This window comes from Littorina saxatilis, linkage group LG1, assembly GCF_037325665.1.
Source record: "Littorina saxatilis isolate snail1 linkage group LG1, US_GU_Lsax_2.0, whole genome shotgun sequence".
In the NCBI taxonomy this organism is placed as follows: domain Eukaryota; kingdom Metazoa; phylum Mollusca; class Gastropoda; order Littorinimorpha; family Littorinidae; genus Littorina; species Littorina saxatilis.
This window is the reverse complement of record NC_090245.1, coordinates 81,710,967-81,732,902: the sequence shown is the minus strand read 5'-3', so window position 1 is coordinate 81,732,902 and position 21,936 is coordinate 81,710,967. Positions and strand designations below refer to the sequence as shown.

Sequence of the window (21,936 nt, the reverse complement as noted above, 5' to 3'; positions counted from 1 at the left end):
GTCCCCGATTCCAAAAACATATATATATATATGATATGTTTGGATTAAAAACACGCTCAGAAAGTTAAAACGAAGAGAGGTACAGAAAAGCGTGCTATGCAGCACAGCGAAACCACTACCGCGCTGAACAGGCTCGTCAGTTTCACTCCGTTTTGCGGACTACGGTCATTGTGAAAAAATGCAGTGCGTTCAGTTTCATTCTGTGAGTTCCACAGCTTGACTGAATGTAGTAATTTCGCCTTACGCGACTTGTTTTTGTTTAAGCCGGATCAACCATTACTACGACAGTTAAAACTGCTGATATATTGGAATTACGTATTTGTTTAAACGCTAGAATAGCTAAATCTGGAAAAATGTTAACTACGACGCCGTGGTACCAAACAAGTCACGTACACAAACATCAGAGAAAAGGTCATTTGGGAGGTTTTTGTTCACTGTTGTTAGATATTCTGTGAGATGAATTTCCATAGACATTTTGCTGACCTTACCCTCGCTTCCAAACGAACACATTATGTGTCCTTTACTGTAAAACTTCGTCAAATGAGTTTGTCAAAAGTTGATGTATTAAGACCTATAGATTGTTCTGTATACATTTACATAAATGATTTGTAGCGTGCAAGTGCAGCACGCATTGCTATTAGCACTGGCGCGTGGCCGGGGAGACTGAGACCTCTTGCCAGAGGTGATCAATCTTAACACATAGTGAAGGTACATGGGCATGCATGTTTTGCAGCGAGAGCTTTTTGGGGTGTCGGCATGTACATGCTTTAAGGTTGCTGTCGAACGATAGTATGGGTTCAAAAGTTGAAGTCAACAAGCTATTAGGCTTTGAGAAAGAAAACAAATCTGAAATAGAACCCCACAAAAACAAAACAAAAAAACAACGACCAACATCAAAGAAACATGTTGTTTTCGCATGCAGCAGGGGGTATTTCACGTTCAAAAACTGGGAGATCGTAAGGTAGGAATTATGCTGGTTAAATGTTTAGACGGCGAACATGGGAGAATGAACAAAAGGAGTTCAAATTAAAACAATCGATACATCAAAGCAAATGAGGACTTTGTTTGTTTGTTTGTTTGCTTAACGCCCAGTCGACCACGAAGGGCCATATCAGGGCGGTGCTGCTTTGGCAAATAACGTGCGCCACACACAAGACAGAAGTCGCAGCACAGGCTTCATGTCTCACCCAGTCACATTATTCTGACACCGGACCAACCAGTCCTAGCACTAACCCCATAATGCCAGACGCCAGGCGGAGCAGCCACTAGATTGCCAATTTTAAAGTCTTCGGTTCGAACCCACGACCTCCCGATCACGGGGCGGACGCCTTACCACTAGGCCAACCGTGCCGGTCAAATGAGGACTGAAGAAATCAGACAAACGCAGACGAGCAGAATAACAAACAAAATTAGTGTTCAGGGGTGAAACCAAAGAGCGACCATCCTTACAGATAACGTGATAAATCAACAAGCGACCACTTGAACACGACAGCAAACTTACAAACGAAGAAACGGACAGAAAGGAAGAGCAAGCAACCAAACAGGAAACAAACAAATACACAAGTTCAAAACAAACAAAGAAACAAAGAAACAAAGAAATAAGCAAACAAACAAACAAACAAACAAACAAAACATCAAACAAACAAACAAAATTAAACACCAACTAAGCAACCAACCAACCAACAAACAAACAAACAAACAAACAAGCAAATAAGCAAACAAACAAACAAACAAACAAACAAACAAACAAACAAACAAACAGAAAAAATGCTGGTTCTTTTACACGTGCAGCAGGAGGCGCTGCCTGTAACCAAGGCGGTAATGTGAACTCTCTGCCCATCGGATAACGGCATGTCAAAGACACATGATTAATTTACTTATTTGCCATTCCAGGAGATTCTTCTCGAAATGACTTCCGTCATCAATCACTTTGCTAGTTCCTGTGGCTTATCACTCTCATCATCAATACCCCCCCGGCCGCTTCTCTTCTTCAAAAACAAGCAAAATATAGAGCAAGCAAGCAAGTGAGCATGACCAACAAAAGAAGAACAATTGCGCTGCACTTAATTTTCCGTATTTATCACTATGCAAAATTGTCACTAACTTGACTCTACTCGTGTCATGCCTAACTAAAATAAACGCAAAATAACCAGGCATAACCAAACCATGCACGTACGGTACAAACTTGATGGATTGAGAGAGAGAGAGAGAGAGAGAGAGAGAGAGAGAGAGAGAGAGAGAGAGAGAGAGAGAGAGAGAGAGAGAGAGAGAGAGAGGGAAAGAGAGACAGACAGAGAGAGAGTGAGAGAGAGAAAAAAAGAGAGAGATAGAGAGAGACAGAGAGAGAGAGAGCGAGAGAGAGAGAGAAAACGAGAGAGAAAAGAGAGAGAGACAGAGAGACAAACAGACAAATAGACAGACAAAGAAACGGTGTGGAACGGAGAGAGACAGACAGACAGATCGACATATCCAACGAGAGAGAGAGAGAGAGAGAGAGAGAGAGAGAGAGAGAGAGAGAGAGGGAGAGAGAGAGAGAGAGAGAGAGGGAGGGAGAGAAAGAGAGAGAGAGAGAGAGAATGAGAGAGAGAGACAGACAGAGAATCAGACAGACAGACAGACAGACAGGAAGAGACAAGACAAGACAAGACAAGACAAATCTTTATTATCGAGGGTAATAGATAAGCAAGAATATTGCTTTTTTACATCCAGCCCTCGCCCTAATATAGGGTCAACAAGAACAGAAAACAATATAATCAAAGAACTATCACATCAAACTTAATACATTATAACTGTATATACAGATACAAATTTAAAAAAATAAATTGTCATGCTGCATTTTAAGTACAATTTCCAAGTGTCAATTTTTAACATAACTTAATTTAGATCTGCATATTATTATAATTTTGTTTAACATGCACATACATTTTAAATGAATTGATGAACCATTCAGCACATGTTTCATTCTGAGACAGAGAGAGAGAGAAAGAGATGGGTGGGGGAGGGGAGAAGAGTGAGAGAAAGAGAAACTTCTGGCCTTTTCCCAGCTTACAGGCACAAGATAGATATACAAGCTGTCAATATGGCGCAATCAACAGCCCTCGACCCCAATTCCCCATGATATACTGCACACCCAACTTGCTGTTTATTAGTTGAAAGGGAGAATTGCACTCACTAAACTGAGTTCGTTGTATTTATCAAACTGTAGTTATTTTTTTTATTAAATCTAAACCTTCTATTGTATTACTTGCTTGAATGCTTACTTACTTACTTTGGCCCTTTGCTCCCAGCGGAGCATAGGCCATTGACGACATTTCTCAATCGCACCCTGTTCTGGGCTGTTCTCTCCGCTTCTGCCCAGCTGTTGCCTTGCCTCTTCAGTTCTGCCTCTGTGTCCCGCCTCCAGCTGTTTCTTGGCCTCCCCCTGTTTCTTTTCCCCTGTGGATTCCAAGTGAGAGCCAGGCGGGTGATGCTGGATGTTGGTTTCCTAAGGGTGTGTCCAATCCAGCCCCATTTTCTCCTGAATGCTTGCCATGTACTTAATTTACAGAGTATTCAAAAATAAGGAAGAAAGAAAATAAAAATAAAATAGAAAGAAAGTACGATCGAAAGAGAGCACGAAAGAAAGAAAGAAAGAAAGAAAGAAAGAAAGAAAGAAAAAAAGAAAGAAAGAAAGAAAGAAAGAAAGAGAGACAGACAGAAAGAAAAACAGAAAGAAAAACAGAAAGAAAGAAACAAACAATCAAAGAGAGAAGGAAAGACAGAGAGAAAAAACAGAAAAACAGGAAGAAAGAAAGAGACAAAGAAAGAAAGAAAGAGAGAAAGTACCGATTTACATTTCACTATCAGCAGTTTTGCTTCGCCAGATTATCTCTAGATTCTCAAGTGATACAGACAGCCAGTCCGGATATTTATGGGGACATCAAATATACTAACATTGACCAGCAAGAATGGGCAATCTTTCCACGGTCGTTTAACTTTCTGTAAGCACCGCCAAGCCATTATGCAGAGACAGTGGAAGTGCTTTAGCTCGGACAATGTTTTGTTTTCTGACAATGTGGTACAGCCACTCCATCCCACAGCTCAATTCCATCACTTTTCTTGGGATTAGAAACATTCGTTCTTCTTCGTCTGCGTTCATGGGCTAAAATTCCCAGGTAGGCCTACACCCAAGTTTTCTTGCACTAGTGTGTTTTTACGTGTATGACCGTTTTGACCCCGTCATTTGCCGATTTCGGGTGAAGAAACAATTGATTTGTGAGTATGCTGCTTTAAGTTACCATCTGGTAGAACTGGCCTTTGTTGGACTTTTTTCGAAAATCGATTCGGGCATTGCATCCTTGACATTTAGACACTGCGTTCAGAATGATATGCCAACTGACGTAGGGACGTCATTGATCTGAATTCAGACAGCCGTAGGTGAGAGTTGACGACGCGGTAGACTATATCTAGCTATCTCGACCATCAATAGAGTTAAGCACGTTTTGGTTAGGATTAGTGCTAGATAATGACACAATTCAATCACGCAGTGGATTGCTGACACGGTGGACTATCTCTACCACTGAACGTAGGTCAGTGTTAAGATTTAGGCGGTCCGTAATTGATCCCGAAGTCGATTTCGCGAAGACTACGCGAAGTCTGTTTTACCGAAAACTCAGTTCTAAAGCTCCGTGCGGCCAGCTTCACCCAGTTAAGTACAGGCTTTAGGGCTAGGTAATGACAAAATGCACCAGTAGCACAGGGAACTATTGACAGGATGATCCGCTGACACTGTAGGCTCCATCACCGTCCGAGCATGGTCCCATGGACTACTTACTACTTGAAAGTCAAAGGTTCAGGATGTTAAAAAGCATCCTCGGTATTACTGAGTACGGAATCGTGACAACAATTACGTCCTTTTTCTCGTATCAGACTGTCGGCGCAGCGTCCCGTTGACGTTTGGTTAGACTATAGTTCTTTGCCCGCGGGACAGTCTGCAAGGTGATGAGGGTGGTGGTGGTTGTGGTGGTGGGGGTGGAGGTGGTGGGAGTAGAACGGGTGTGAGACCGTCACTTAGAGACGAAAAAATGATGTCATCTTTGTCTCGGTTCCTTATTCGGGATCCGAGCTTTCTCTCTGCAACTTGTATATATTTATATACACCCTGTGCTGAAACAGCCCAAGGAAACAAGAAGAAAGATTCGCGAACATCTCCCCTTGAGCTTGACATTTTCATTATCTGAGTGCAAAACAACCAGAATCGAAACAGAAATTGCTGCCACAGCTTCGAGAACATCTATCAAGAAAGATAATGTCCTTGTCGTGAGTGGCTAGAGGTCAAAACTATATTTTACCTATATCATGGAGTTAGAGTGTGCAAATGCTGATTGGATGTTTTTGAGTTATGCTCTGCGATAAGGTTAAAAAGACAGTTTTTGACGTCAGTCGAAGCCTGTTCACAATTGATGACGTATTCATCTTGGGCTAATTTATTTTCTTAAAATCCGTTCGCTTCTGCCTTCCTTTGTGGACACACCCAAAATTCTATACATAATGATTGAGAGCCATTCAGTCTGTGGACACAGAACTTCAACATTATTTTGTCGTGTCGACATGCTTCATGATATCGGTTACTTTCCACTTTCGTTTCTTGTGTTCTATGTGATCGTCTCATAATGAAAATATATTACACTTGTGTGGGTAATATCAATAGTAATGTATATGATATTGACTTCACCGGCGGTGAATATAAAAGTTGTACCTGGCAGGGTTTAGTGAAGTAGTTAATTGAACATTCTGTTTGGGAACCTTGATGACAGTTAAGGCTAACGAAAGGGAACGTTAGGAGCCTTTTGACGTAACAGATAGGCAGGGACAGACAGACAGACGATCGGGCGGAAGGACGGTAAAACAGACAGACAGGCAGACAGACAGACAGACAGACAGACAGACAGACAGACAGACAGACAGACAGACAGACAGTCAGACAGACAGACAGACAGACAGACAGACAGACAGACAGACAGACAGACAGACAAACTATGAGACGTAGAATGGAAATAAAATACCGTCCTGCCATAACAAAATCCCACACACGTTTGTTCAGCAATTAACTGTCGGTATGAATTATTATGGTTAGTTTTTTAACATAATCATCTGAACGAAAAAAAATCAAAATCTCAAGCAATACTCTTGCCGTGCTCAAATATATCATTTTAATTTTTGCTGTACGTGCGAACAAGAGTGAAAGCTAATAGGCCTTAACAGTTGTTTAGTTATGACTATGTTAGCACTCTGAACGATCGGTCATGTGGTGAAAAGCAGAATATCAGGTGTAGCAAGTAGAATACATATTTTGACCCCGTTTTGTTACTTATTTTGAAGTAAATACTTTTTAGCACTTAGACTTTTGTCTATACAGACCAAAAAAGATGTGGTTTTTTTTATCATAGAATCAAAACACTTCAACCATCAATAATTTTAAGTCGAATTCTGTGTCATCAACAATGTCAGTCTAACCTGATGAGGCGGATCAAAGCTAAATCTGTGTTTGTGTGTGTGTGCAAAATATCGCAAAAACGCAATGACATTGTCACTACATAAGTTTGCTTTGAGACGCAACAACCCTTACACCTCGCCCACGGATTGTAATAAAACGGTCATGCCCTCAAATCCAGATCATTGTCTCCGAAAAAACGTTGTCAGCAATTTTCTGTGTTGTTTTTTACCAGCTCGGATGACAAATAGCAATCGCCTCTATTTGAAGAAGTGCAAGCGAAAATTGCGGAGAAAGCCCCGCCCCCTCCACTGTCCTTTCCCTACACACACACACACACACACACACATACACACACACATACATACACACATACGCACACGCAGACAGACAGATACACACACACACACACACACACACACACACACACACACACACACACACACACACACACACACACACACACACACGCACGCATAATCACATGCAGATAGATCGACACAGACACACATGTACACACACGCACGCACACACACTCACGTACACACACACATACACACACGCGCATGCAGTGTATAAAAAGAGATAAGAGAAAGACAAATAGAGGGACAGCCACAGGGAGTTTGAGAGCGAGAGAGAGAGAGAGAGAGAGAGAGAGAGAGAGAGAGAGAGACGGAGCTGGAGATAGAGCGAGAGAGAGAGAAAGAGAGAGAGAGAGATAGAGAGAGAGAGACAGAGAGAGATAGAGACAGAGAGAGAGACAGACAGACAGACAGACAGACAGACAGACAGGCATACAGACAGACAGATAGACAGACAGACAGGCAGACAGGAATACAGACAGACAGAAAGAAATGCTGGAAGAGTGCCCAGCTGGACAAAAATTGAGATAAAGCTAGGGGTGCGCTTTCGTCACTTTGCTTCCATTCTGATCTTCGATTGGTTCCTGCCCACTGCTCGTCATTTGTTTTCTTCTCCTTTCCATTTTCTCCTTTGAATATTGCCCGCTATTGTGCTTCTTCCTCCCCGCTTTCTCCACTGAACTCTTCAATTACCTGTCCATTTGTTACCATCGTCGGAATAACAGCTAATGCACGTCTTTATCATCCGTGCCTTTCTTCGCTGAGTAAAACAGATGATGAGTGGAAATAACTCTGTCGAGGCTTTTACGGGCTGTGGAGGAGCTGTGCCCCAAAATGTGAGGCAAACATTGCACTTGATCAATTAAGACGAGCGATCATGGGTTTCACATTTTAAAAAAAAAACACAAAAAAAAACCAACAACAACATACAAACAACAACCAAACAACCAAACAAACAAACAAACAAACAAACAAACAAACAAACAAACACAACAACAACACACAAACACAACAACAACACACAAACACAACAATAACAACCAAACAAACAAACATCGACAGCCTGGAGGTGCATTGTATTCAGTTTCCGCTCAACACGACGCTCCTTAATCACAATAACAATGATGATTACAACACTTTATTGTCCATTAAAACCAGAACAATATGACATTTTGTTTTCGACGCATCCACCTGCCTGTTTAACATTTGAGACACACATTTTGGTAAGAATTGTTATGACATGATACTAGGCAATAAGGATGCTGATCTGGCACATGTACATAAATACTTATACATGTATTAACTTTGTCAGTAACTTATGTTGACTTAACATATTGCAACACAAATACAATCTTTATTCCCAGTATTCATCACACTTATAATATTGCACTTTAATTACTATATAATAGCAAGCTTCCTGAAACTGCCACAAAATGTAACGTTGGAAATGGCGTTATGCGAACGATAAGTACTTGTTGTTGAAACTTGAATTTGATCATTTGCTGTTCTTGTGTGTTCAAAGTTTCAACAACAAGTACTTGTACTTATCGTTCGCATAACGCCATTTCCAACGTTACATTTTGTGGCAGTTTCAGGAAGCTTGCCATTATATGGTCATTAAAGTGCAATATTATAAGTGTGATGAATACTGGGAATAAAGATTGTATTTGTGTTGCAATATGTTAAGTCAACATAAGCTACTGACAAAGTTAATACATGTATAAGTATTTATGTACATGTGCCAGATCAGCATCCTTATTGCCTAGTATCATGTCATAACAATTCTTGATTTTTCCTCCGTCAACGATCGCAAATTCGAGATTTTTTCCACAAGGTTTCTGCTTCTTGTTCAAGAATAATATGCTATATTTGTTTTAAACACGAAAACACACTGAGCATCCATAGCTATTTGAGAGCTGCAAGAGCTTGCAGAGATTTTTCCGATCTCCCAGGTCAACTTATGTGCAGACCTGCTAGTGGCTTATCCCCCTTCGTGTGAACACGCAAGCACAAAACCAAGTGCGCACGGAAAAGATCCTGTAATCCATGTCAGAGTTCGGTGGGTTATAGAAACACGAAAATACCCAGCATGCTTCCTCCGAAAGCGGCGTATGGCTGCCTAAATGGCGGGGTAAAAACGTCGGGTCATACACGTAAAATTCCACTCGTGCAAAAACACGAGTGTACGTGGGAGTTTCAGCCCACGAACACAGAAGAAGAAGAAGAAGAAGAAGGAGAAGGAGGAGGAGGAGGAGGAGGAGAAGGAGAAGGAGAAGGAGAAGGAGAAGAAGAAGAAGAAGAAGAAGAGGTTTGGGACTCCAAACAGCGTATGAAGCATTGAGGTAGCCCTCCTCTAATATATCACAGGTGGTCGTCTGCAACATGTACTGTCTGCTGACTTCATACGACGAGGTTGAAGCCGATGTTCACTGCATTGGGGTATGCACGTTAAAGATCCCACGATTGACAAAAGGGTCTTTCCTGGCAAAATTGTATGGGCGTAGATAAAAATGTCCACCAAAATACCCGTGTGACCTGGAATAATAGGCCGTGAAAGGTGGATGCAGCGCCTAAAGGCAGTCGATCTACTGGCCGATGTGAATGCGTGATATAATGTGTAAAAAATTCCATCTCACACGGCATTAATAGGTAACATGCGCCTTGAGTCGCCTTGTGTGGTGAGATACGTGCGCGATATAAATCCTCGTAAATAAATAAAAATAAAATAAAAAATTTGAACTTCCCTAATCCTTTACCTTTCTGCAGCATTCTAATCACCCTCGCCCAGACAAAACAATTCTTATCGGAGATACGTCTACGTGGATATATTTCAATGAGTTTGTTTGGATGCTTTTTAAACTGTCCTTTTTCTACGAATAAACACGCTTTCCTGGTTTCTGTCATTCTAGTTTATAAATTTAGAATGAGAAGAAGGAAGTCTATAAAAAGACAGTTCCGTTTTAGGCACACAGAAAAAATAAACAAACACGCAACTGCTTTTTTTCCGCTGACAAGGACAATAAGAAAGGAAAGGGTTAATACATTATGTTTTCCAGGATTAACATTGTTTTTTTAATTTTATCCAGGCGCATATGGGTTTCTTGTTCTTGTTCTTCTTTTTCTTCTTCTTCTTCACCGTGTCTTCTTCACCCGTGACATATACTCCATTTCCTTATCACAAGGAAGTATTCATGGGCCCTTCATGTCTTGTGAGAAGTTCTTCTCTTCTTCTTCTTCTTCTTCTTCTGAAGTCAGCGCGTACGATGAATAGTTGTCGTGTTCTGTGATCTACCATCACCCTCTTGAGGTTTCAGCAGCAATCAAAACTGCAGACTTCGCTTCTCTCCTCCAATGACAAGACGTACGCCAATGTTGCAGCCTGGTCGAATTGATTGCTCCCTCGAGTCACGGGCTCATATAAGTCAATATTGCTATTTCATATGTTACGTGTATTTCCATTGGTCAATTGGGCAAAACTGAGCTTAGTGCAAAAGTGATATCGACGACATTTCCGTCGATATCAGTTTTGATATCGACGACCTCTTTATTGCTTCCCCACTTCAAAAACAAAAACACCTAAATTTAAAAACAAACAAATATATATGAAAATGTAATTATCCCAGAATTTAGTTGAGCAAATGACTAAAGACTTTTTGAAAGGAAAGACATTTTAAAATACTGAAAAGTACAAGAACAGAGTGAACAAAAAGAAATAATAATCAGAGGGAGGGATATGGAACAGCCAAAACTGAGACAAATACTTTTGTAATTTCTTTACAGTAAATACAAAATGTCTAGAGAATTAGCAATATATCTAACATTGACTGACTGTGTGATGATATCTTCAGCTATTAGTCTGTTTCGACAGTGATATCAAAATCTCGACCTCCGGTCTCGATTTTGATATCACTGTCTCAACAGACCATTGCAGAAGATGTCATCACACAGTCCGTCAATATTGGGTACTGCCCATGTCCTATATCAACAAACAGTGATTTGTGTACTCTTGCAGTTCGTTTGTGTCTGAACTGTTCCGCTTGTTGTTTTTGAACTCCATCTAACGATGGGTGGACTGGACAAACAACAAACAGAAAGAAAGTAAGAAGGAAAGGAAGACAGAAAGAAACAAACAAACCAAAGCGAGCAAGCAAACAAACAAGGCTGTTGAGAGAGAGAGAAAGAGAGAGAGAGAGAGAGAGAGAGAGAGAGAGAGAGAGAGAGAGAGAGAGATCAGAGAGAGAGAGAGAGAGAGAGGGAGAGAAGCGTGGGGGCGAGCTTGGTTTGGTAGAGGGGAGTGACAAAGAGTTGTCCAGCGATGGAGAGTCACAGGAGGAAAACTGTGTTAATTACAAGCATTCGCCACCTACATCCACTTGAACTTATCATACATTTTTTTCTACGACTTGACAGTTGTCCCACATCCTGACCCGAGTTTTCTTGAGACGTCCTTATAGAAATATGACGCAAGTTTCCGTTGGTTTTCCCCACCACATACGGTAGAGTAAAGCGTATACGCTCACATGACAGTCTCATAAAAAGCCATAAATTGCCGTTATGACGATAAGTAGATCTACATAAACTTTGCGCAATGGACTGTTGACCTCACTGCACTTAGATGTGTCTTGTGAATGTGAATTTGACATGCCAAATCAAATCTTACTCTCAGGGGTTGAAAAGCAGACCCATTCTAACCTTTGGAAAATGCAACCCAAGAAATACATAACAAAACACACCATTACGTCAATGAAAAAAACCCAACAACAACCACACATATATAAGATAAAAATGATGACAGAATTAAATTCAATCAAACAAAACAGTTGATTTCCGGACTGCAGCAGTATCATGCTGCACAGAGATGTTGCTAGGATTTACAGTTCTTCTTCTTCCAATAATGTTCAGCGATCAATGAATTGACCATTATTAACATGTTGGCGAAGTGCAAGTGTGTGTCCTTAACAAAGATTAAGAAAAAAAAAGAAAAAAAAAGAGGTGGGGCAGGGGGAGGGCGGTTACTGTGCCTGTATGGCCCTCATTGCCCTCAAGCAGAAGGCATTATAGGAGGGGGCCTCGACAACATCTGATGGGAGGGAGTTCCAGTCGACAGTGGTCCTCGGTCAGTTGAAGCTGTCTATAATGACCACATAAGGGACCGATCAAAATGAATCGTTATAAACAGTTGTTCGCTTTGAAAGGTCCATAAAAACTCGTCTGGAATCCTTGGGAGTTGTCGTTGTGGGCAGGTGGTCGCTTTCGAGAGGTCGTTCGACTGTATTTTCTTTTGCAAATTTGCCCAAATGATCATGGGAGTTTTCGGCAGTCCTGGGCAGTGAAAAAGTTCGGCATTTCTACGGAATTTCGTCGATTGAAGACGCTAAACGACATCCTTGATTTATCCGTATGTCCTTTCTGAGAAAATTCGCTGGCTCGTCTTCTGAATATTCCTGTGAGAAATCAGCACTCCTTCAGCCGTAATAATTATTCAGAAGGGAAAAGCTCGTGCTTTTAATTTAGTGATTTGTTACGACATAATTGTGACGAGCACATCATGATGTGAGTCCGTAAATCTGTGTCAAAAAAGCTTTATAAATGATATCGTTGTATACGTATTCAGTGGTCTTGTCAGACAATCCAACACTGGGTTTTCTCCTAACGCTACAGGCTTAGAGGTGGGAACAAATCTGACTACCTCACACATTACAATGACGGACAGAGACAAGTTCCTCATGGTAATCTGTGGTCATTTGCTTGACAGTGTGCGTCACATGGAGAGAGAGAGAGAGAGAGAGAGAGAGAGAGAGAGAGAGAGAGAGAGAGAGAGAGAGAGAGAGAGAGAGAGAGAGAGAGAGAGAGAGAGAGAGAGAGAGAGAGAGAGAGATCAAATCAAATCAAATCAAATCAAATCAAATTTTATTTTTCGAGGGTTGTGGCATAAGCAATACAACGAGCTTTTTTTCAACCAGCCCTCGCCCAGAAAGGGGACTAATCTAATCACATATTTACACGGATATTAACGTAGAAAAAAAAAGGTAGAGAAAAACAACAACATATGAATATTTACATATTACATATTATACACAAATATAAAGCGTCGTATATGTAACGTAGTGAAAACGAGAGAGAGAGAGAGAGAGAGAGAGAGAGAGAGAGAGAGAGAGAGAGAGAGAGAGAGAGAGAGAGAGAGAGAGAGAGAGAGAGAGAGAGAGTGAGAGAGAGAGAGAGAGAGTGAGAGAGAGAGAGAGAGAGAGAGAGAGAGAGAGAGAGAGAGAGAGAGAGAGAGAGAGAGAGAGAGAGAGAGAGACGTACGTAAGACGTAAGACGTAAGACATTTAACGCACCAACTAATACTCAGAACCTTTTCCAGATTAAAAAAAAAAAATCTCATTTGGCCTTGAGGTACTAGGTATGAGGTAGCTAAAACAATCGAGAGTAATGAAGGTTTGTCTGCCGGTGCCAAGGCAATTTGCTCCCTGTTGTCAGTCTTGGTGCAAGTTGCCCGGGGGCAGAATATTTCGCGACGTACTGTCTGCCGCATGCTGTCATCAGAGGCTGGTAATCCTAGATAAGCCGTCGAGATTTGAATTGCTTTAAAGAGGCTGTCCAACTATTTTGCGTGAAAAACAACTTGAGTTCGAGCTTCAAGACTAAAAAAATCATAGCCCTTATCAAGGCCCTTTTCTGAAACTGATGAAGATCATTTGTATTTGGGGGTTATGGAGATCTGAGAAACAAAGGGAAAAAAGCGCTCTAGATGCAGACCACATGACTTGTGCAATGGAGTAAGTGAGAGTTATACGGAACCAGTCTCCTGGCACCTGGGAGAATAACAAGCACTCAGATCAATCAATCAATCAATATGAGGCTTATATCGCGCGTATTCCGTGGGTACAGTTCTAAGCGCAGGGATTTTTATTTTTTTATTTTTTTTTATTTTTATGCAATTTATATCGCGCACATATTCAAGGCGCAGGGATTTATTTATGCCGTGTGAGATGGAATTGTTTTACACAATACATCACGCATTCACAACGGCCAGCAGATCGCAGCCATTTCGGCGCATATATATCCTACTTTTCGCGGCCTATTATTCCAAGTCACACGGGTATTTTGGTGGACATTTTTTTATCTATGCCTATACAATTTTGCCAGGAAAGACCCTTTTGTCAATCGTGGGATCTTTAACGTGCACACCCCAATGTAGTGTACACGAAGGGACCTCGGTTTTTCGTCTCATCCGAACAAGCGACTTTCATCAGTATGTTACGGAGATGGCAAAATGAAATCTACCTGAACGATCTGTAGAATGGCAAAACGAATAATTGTGTAAACCTACAATCATTATTTGTTTGGTTTAAACTGCTATTGAAAATACTTTGCAAGTTTTGCCTGAGAATGTAAAAAGATGACTTACCCCCCCCCCCCCCCCCCAAACAAAAGAAGACAAAAAAAGACCAAATGAATTTTTCTAGTAGGAATAATGTGCAATTATGACCGCTTGCTTGTGAAACTGCACATCAAAGCAACCCCCCCTCCATCAACACCTTTAAGGCATAACAGATATAAAACATATGCACATTTGCTAATGAAAATGGCTTTACTGTGATGAATGGCCGACGCGTTTTGCAATAAAGCGAACACATCAATAAAACAATAATGCAAAAGTAAGGACATTAATTTTCTGGTAGCTCGCAGAAAAAAAATAGTGTACACACACAGAATAAATGTGGACTCCGATTTTTATTACAGACAAACATATTGACCCGCAGACACAAAGACGCACAGCACAGACAAAAAGGCACATTCCCGCAAGCACAGAGACACAGCGACACAGTCAGCGAAACAGACAGACTAACAAACGCACGCACGCACGCGTGCACGCACGCATGCACGCATGCACGCACACACACATGCACGCACGCACACACACACACACACGCACAGGCACACGCGCACACACACACACACACACAACACACACACACACACACACACACACACACACACACACACACACACACACACACACACAAAATCACAAGACAAAACAAAGAAGCGAACAAAAAGAAATCAACGCACAAATTCTAAATAAATATGGTAGCTTGTCTCTTCAATTTCGCACACACACAAATTCAACAAAAGAAACGTAATTGCCGTTTGGCCTTCTGTTAAAAGCGGGCTTCCTAACTTGTGCAAAATCAGTCAAACGAGTTTATGTCAAAACTAATTTTCTCCGAAGTGAAAAAGGTACTCGCTTCAATCAGCTTTACCGACGCGCATTACACACAAAAACGCATTTATTTTATTTGATGGCCCCTAAAATATGCCAAGGCAGTGTTTTGGCCTCTTGCGAGCGTTGCAACAAAAGTAGGCTTTACTTATTATGTCAAAGCCGTTTTGCTTTGATGCAAACCGGAAAACAAATTACGCCATTTCGCCACACACATTCTCACTTAGTTAAAGCAAGAAAACAGTAAAAAGGGGGTTGTGGTGGTTATGGGATGGGAGGGGGGAAATGAAAACGATAAGAGAGAGAGAGAGAGAGAGAGAGAGAGAGAGAGAGAGCAAGAAAACAGTAAAAAGGGGGTTGTGGTGGTTATGGGATGGGGGGGGGGGGGGGAGATGAAAACGACAAGAGAGAGAGAGAGAACTCAGAACTCAGAACTCAGAGAGAGAGAGAGAGAGAGAGGGAGAGAGCAAGAAAACAGTAAAAGGGGGGTTGTGGTGGTTATGGGATGGGGGGGAGAGATGAAAACGATAAGAGAGAGAGAGAGAGAGAGAAAGAGAGAGAGAGAGAGAGACAGAGACAGAGACAGACAGACAGAGACAGACAGAGAGAGAGAGAGAGAGAGCACCCATTGCACACCGGTTGGACCGTATATAAGGTAACGTCAAATTATGCTTGTGCAACGTATGTGGGAGTATCACTTATACCCTCAGGATATCTCTTATCCTGTTGCGTAGCGTTACAAGCAGAGAACAGTATACCGAAATGGGAAGGGGAAAAAATGGATCGGGAATTTACAGGACGTCCGCTGTGCTCTCAATCTTCAGTAGTTATAAGTCCCTCTTAGTTTATCCGAGTTGAATCTGTCTAGATAATGCCATTTTCTCCACCCCTTCTTTTGTACTTTTTTAATTTTTTTTTTGACTGTGCTTGAAATGAAAGTTATTTGTTAGATCGTTTCTACTTTTTTGTCACTTGAAACATGGCGGACATCGGATGAAGTCACGAGTGGGGCGGTTTCGCCCTGCGAAAAGAAGCTTCGTGCCGGTTGTGGATCGACTACAGTACAAGTAGGGTCGGCAGGCCCAAAACACGCAAAATAAACCTAGATTCCTCTTCTGGTTCCTCGCGTTGCGAGTCGTCATGGGTTCGCTCCTCAGCCGATTCAACCCAGCAAGGACTCCAAGTAGGTCAAGGACTGGGAGACGGTGACGGCGACTGGGCAAAATCCCAAAGTAGACTAGATCATTAGATGAAAGGACGTTATACCCATTCCTTAAAATTCCAAAGGTATGTAAATGACTTCGGACATAAATCGGAGGGTTAGATTGCAGTTGATTCGGAGCAATGAATTTACAACGCTAAAGTTCAAAACTTCTACACCATGACCATACAATTTACAAATTACTTTTTTTTTTTCATTCAATTTCAAACTCAAAGATTCCATTTTGTTCTGTCTGTGTTTGAACTGCATTTCGACTCTCAGCATCATGATATTGATAATGACGCAGAGCAATCAACACCTACTGAGCTAAGTTCCTTGTTATGTCTGTTGGCTAGTACAACAGTACAACTTGAACTACAAGTACAAGGGCCATGAGGTTGACATAATTTGGGGTTGGTTAATTTTGTTTGTGATGTTGCCACATAAGGCTTTAGCAGTTTTTAGTCCCATGACTCATTGAATGTTTTAAAGATCTACATATAAATGTCTACACACCAATGTCTCATGCACTGAGGAATTCCTGTTATGATGATGTATTGGTAACAATTCTGCAGATTGCTCCAATTGTAATACTCACTAATACTGGTATGATCATAATGACATGTAGTACTCACTACTGCTGACTCAATCAGTCAATGAAATTAAGCCATGAAACTACAGTGTTGCAACTGGATTTGTTACACATATATATTTGTTATGCGGTGTCTGCATGAGGAGAGGTACAACCTCTGTCCCCTCTGTTAAAATAGCAAAATCTAGATCGGCACTTTTCAGGGTGAGTACGGGTAAGGTCATCAAATCTAGTTTTTATGCCACATGTTTGCCAAGATCTGCAGTCTTGGTTGGAGCAAAACAACGTTTGATTTGGAACAAAAAGGACTGGGTGGTCGGGTGGTAACGCACTTGCGCTCAGAAGCGAGAGGTTGCGATTTCGACCCTGGGTCAGGGCGTTAGCAATTTTCTCCCCCCTTTGCTAACCTAGGTGGTGGGTTCAAGTGCTAGTCTTTCGGATGAGAAGAAAAACCGAGGTCCCTTCGTGTACACTACATTGGGGTGTGCACGTTAAAGATCCCATGATTGACAAAAGGGTCTTTCCTGGCAAAATTGTATAGGCAAAGATAAAAATGACCACCCAAAATACCCGTGTGACTTGGAATAATAGGCCGTAAAAAGTAGGATATGCGCCGAAATGGTTGCGATCTGCTGGTCGATGTGAATGCGTGATGTATTGTGTAAAAAAAATTCCATCTTACACGGCATAAATAAATCCCTGCGCCTTGAGTCCGAGTCTGGAGATACGCGCGCGATATAAGACTTCATATAACATCCTGACTGCTTGCTGTGCAGAGGAAGTGTTCTTTTTAAGAAATGCATTCAAATAAAACAAATGGAGAAATGCCCACTGAACAGAAACAGCCAGGCTCCTAATGTGTGGTATGAATCCAAGTTGAGAGAGATCAGCTGAGCTAGGATTTTACATGGAACAAGATCATCCCTCCACTTGCATACATACCAGAAATGAACATACAGTGTGCTTGATGTGGTGATCAAGTGACATTTTGCTATGAATTTGTTTAAGCAACTAGTAGCTTCTTCAGCGTTAATTCATTAAACAATTACTCTTGTTCTTAGCACATAGAACACCTTGCTAAGTTAAGTTATGCGTGTGTTTGTTATTGCAATGTAAGACCTCATGACATAGATATTATTATATAACAAAATAACACATGATGAGATTCTAAATATGTTTTGTTTACTTGCAGGTCTCAGTTATTACCAAGCCCTGCCTCATTCTTCCCGCAACAGTGACATGGTGCTGTTATAGAACACAAGTAAGGCTTTTGATCATTTCCAAAATACACTAGCAATAGATTGTGAGTGCAACTGGTAATGAGAATATTTTACCACAAAAGGCTAAAGTACAAATAACAGATTTATGATGTTGGAAAAAGAAGTCCGCCAGAGCAAGTGATTAGTGTACCAGTTAGCTAGGGTGGATATATTATATAATTACAATTTACAGTCAGCATAAAATGTTGAGGCCAGTCTTGAATTGTTCTCGCCCTGTGAATTCACCGGCAAATCAGATGGCATGAAGAAATCAATGGTATATTATGCTCTGCATTGAATAAACCATCTCCAGTCATTCTGAGTGACACACCTCTTTAAAAAAAACATGCCAGTAATTAAATCCAGGCTACATGGGGATGGAAAATGACCCTGGCAATTTCAACCTCTGCTTGTGCCTTTGTGTAGCAGGATTGGATATGGATCTTCAAAGGCCTTAGTTCATTTGTTTGTATCATGTATGACGTTATAAGTTAATACTATTAGTCAATTTCAAATAGCAGAGTTATTTCAGAGCTTTCTAACCTCAAACCCTGTCTGCCCCGTGGAATCTAGTTTGTAATTCAAAAGGGTATTTTGATTTTGACTCAGTTTCTTTCTTGCAAGTTCATTCTTTTCTCGTTCTAGGTACTAAACCACTACTGATGACTGCCTGCATCAGGGTTATAATTTATGAAGAAGTCAAAATGCACATATATAACAGTTTACAATTTAAAGGCACACTTGCCTTGTCACTATAGTGTGGGTCACTGTCTCAGATATTATATGGCTATGCTTTAACATGGAATCCCTCATCTTGGCCACATACCATCTTGCTGTGGTGAGTTAACTCAAAATATGGGATATTTTCACAAACATTCAAGCTGATCTATGTTGGTATGCGTCCAAGTAGAGGGATGATCTTATCCCAAGTAAAAGCCTGACAAGATCTGAGACTGTGATTGTGAAGCAAAATGTTTTACATAGTAAAGTAAGCCTTTAACGAGAAAGTATGTCTATTGCACTGGGTGTTTTATTATTATTACAGTATATATATTTTTCTTCCAGGTAGTCTCTCTTTAAACTGACTTTCTACACCATGGTGTCTCTGGCAGTGTTATATTGGCAGAAGACAGTTGGAACTGGATATCCTCATTTAGATGGTAGGCATGTTTTCGGCTTTTGTGTTGCTTTGGTGTATGGTGTGTGTGTGTCTGTGTTAAGGCCATGTCAGACGCACAACACAAAACAGTGTTTCCTTTCAAAACAAACACAAAACAGCGTGTTTCCCATGTGACATCCCCCAAAACGCGTTTCAGAAAACACTGTTTCGTGTTTTTGCATCGTGTTTTGGGTTTTAGAGCATGCTCTAAAATCTAAAAACACGTTTTGGTAGTCAGCCAATGAACGCGGACGATCAACTCAAGTGACTCGGTTTCCGGCACCACGGAGATAGAAAAAAATGGCAGACTCAGATGTGGTACCGATTCAGGGTAGTATCGGACCCATGAATCCTAACTAGAGTATGGATCCTGTCACGATTGAAGAGAGGCAATAATATCAGTGGGCGCTGCCAGCCGTGTTGTTTACAAACCCAAACACAGCGCGGTAGCTGAACGGGTCAAGCTGACACTGACCGTATCAGTGGACACTGACCGTATCAGTGGACACTGACCGTATCAGTGGACACTGACCGTATCAGTGGGCACTGCCAGCCGTGTTGTTTACAAACTCAAACACAGGGCGATAGCTGGACGGGTCAAGCTGACACTGACCGATATTTCTGTGAAAACACGCACCGTGCTTCATCTGTGTGTTTCGCATGTGACATCCCCTCTTTAAAAACATGAGTTTCCCCGACGTTTTGAGATGGTGTTTTTGTCGAAAACAGGGTTTTGTGTTGTGCGTCTGTCTCCGCCTTTAGACACATACCAGAAATAAACACACTGTTTGCATGCTGTGGTGAAGTGACATTTTGTGATTTGTTTTTTTAATGAACTAGTACAGGTAGCTTTTACAGCATTTATTCATAACACAATCGCACTTTTTGGGGTATGTGAACAAGTTAAGAGATCAGGGTTCGACACTAGCGGGGGGCGGGGGGCGGAACGCCCCAGAGTTTTGTGTTCCGCCCCAAACATTGCCGAAGCTTGGGGCCCACTCCGCCCAAGGATAAATTCCAACAATGACAAACTGAAAATTCTAATGCCAGCAGAGCCAATCACTAAAAATCGCCAGTCAAAGTCGTCACTGAAATTTGCGTTACGATCAATGCCGCAGTCAAGAAAAAACACATTCAAATCGTCGAAGGACAATGTCGTAAGGGAAATAACTCGCAGATTGCGCTCTTTAGCGTGAGAGATAAGTATCGCCTTCAAATGCCAAACGCAAAATGTGGCGACACATCCCTGGTGTAAAAAGATATGGAAATGAAGATGAAGAACAGGGTGGAGAGAAACGAAAAAAAGGAGACCGATGCAGCCAAAAGCGCGAAGCGCTGTCGTAATTTCAATGTCAAATGGTTGAAAGAATTTCCCTGGCTTCAGTACGATGAAGAAAAACAGACAATCCATTGCCGCACGTGAATACTGAGAGTGGGCCCCAGATTTTTTTTTTCCGCCCCAGCAATTTCCATCTCTGGGGCCAGTGTGGCCCCAGGCCAAATTAGTTAGTGTCGACCCCTGGAGATCATGTCTTATCCCATTTTAAAGCCCTACCAGATCTGAGACGGTGAGCCAAATTGTTTTCATGAGAAGGAATGTGCCTTTTAGTGAAATCTATGTACTTTACAAAACATATTTTAAGAAATGAAATGTGTTACAAGTAACAGCCATAGGAGTGATAGCCTGTAGGTGGAATAATAATCTTCAATTGCCTAGAAATGATTATCTGGTTAAGAATGACCTCTTCAAGAAAATTAATGCAAAGCATTTTGATGTTTGTGACGATTAGTTACTCTTTATCACGTTTGGTCGCTGATTTTGCTGTCAGTGTCAGTGTTGGGCAGGTGTGCGTCCATGATGTCATTGCTATTGAAAACTAATCTGTACTGTAAAGTAAATGTACCCATACATGGCAGTTGTCTGGTCAAACCGGGGGCCAGCCATGACTGGGACTGATGTATCCTCAGGCACTCGACACCAGGTGGGCGTGGGCCAGTGGTTGGGGTGTGATTCCCTGCCTTACACCACCACAAAGTGTTGTATCAGTAGACAAGACTGAGCAGAACTTCTGCCCCCCCCCCCCCCCCCACTCCCCTCACCAATTGACCACTCAGTGCCATGTGCCTGTGGCTGTATCATAAACACTTTGTGACAATAGTTGTTACCTCCTTAGAACATATCTTGTGATGCTCCTCAGTGTTTGATGTATGCTAACTGGTGTACTTATGACATAGTGTTCATATGAAAGTTTTATGTGTTGCAGCTCATCCAGATCACAGGTACACAAAGGAGCTGGTTCCAGTGAAAACATAGGCACATGGAACTGCTTATGGACTACTTTAGAAAGTGTGCGGTTACAACCAAGACTCTCCAGTTAGGAAGGTCTGCGGAAGGGTGCTTGTTCTGTTTCCTCGGACAGGCTTTTCAAGACTAGGTAGGTTAAACCACATGATTGGGCTTTAATTATGAATGCACTTCAAAGTTCACTTATTTCAGGTAGAAAAAAACCCACAGAGCTCTCTTTCTCTCTCTTTCTATTGGTCTGTTATTCATAGAATGACACTAACAGTGACACAAGTAAAAAATCTGTATCATTGTCTTGACCTCTAGAAATTTGGTAGAGAATAAGATGACTAATAGTATTATTTTGATTATTTTATGGT

At 41.5% G+C, this 21,936-nt stretch overlaps 1 long non-coding RNA gene across 2 annotated transcripts; it reads left to right on the top strand.

Annotated features, from left to right (window-relative positions):
- Nucleotides 1–15,687: 15,687 nt before the first annotated feature.
- On the top strand, nt 15,688–21,757 carry LOC138981463 (uncharacterized). 2 transcript variants are annotated; one of them, XR_011460642.1, is made up of 4 exons: nt 15,688–16,244; nt 18,047–18,115; nt 19,179–19,273; nt 21,537–21,757. It is a non-coding gene; the product is annotated as an uncharacterized lncRNA (long non-coding RNA). The 2 variants fall into 2 exon arrangements; XR_011460644.1 differs by having other exon boundaries at nt 15,688–16,348.
- The last annotated feature ends 179 nt before the right edge of the window (nt 21,758–21,936 follow it).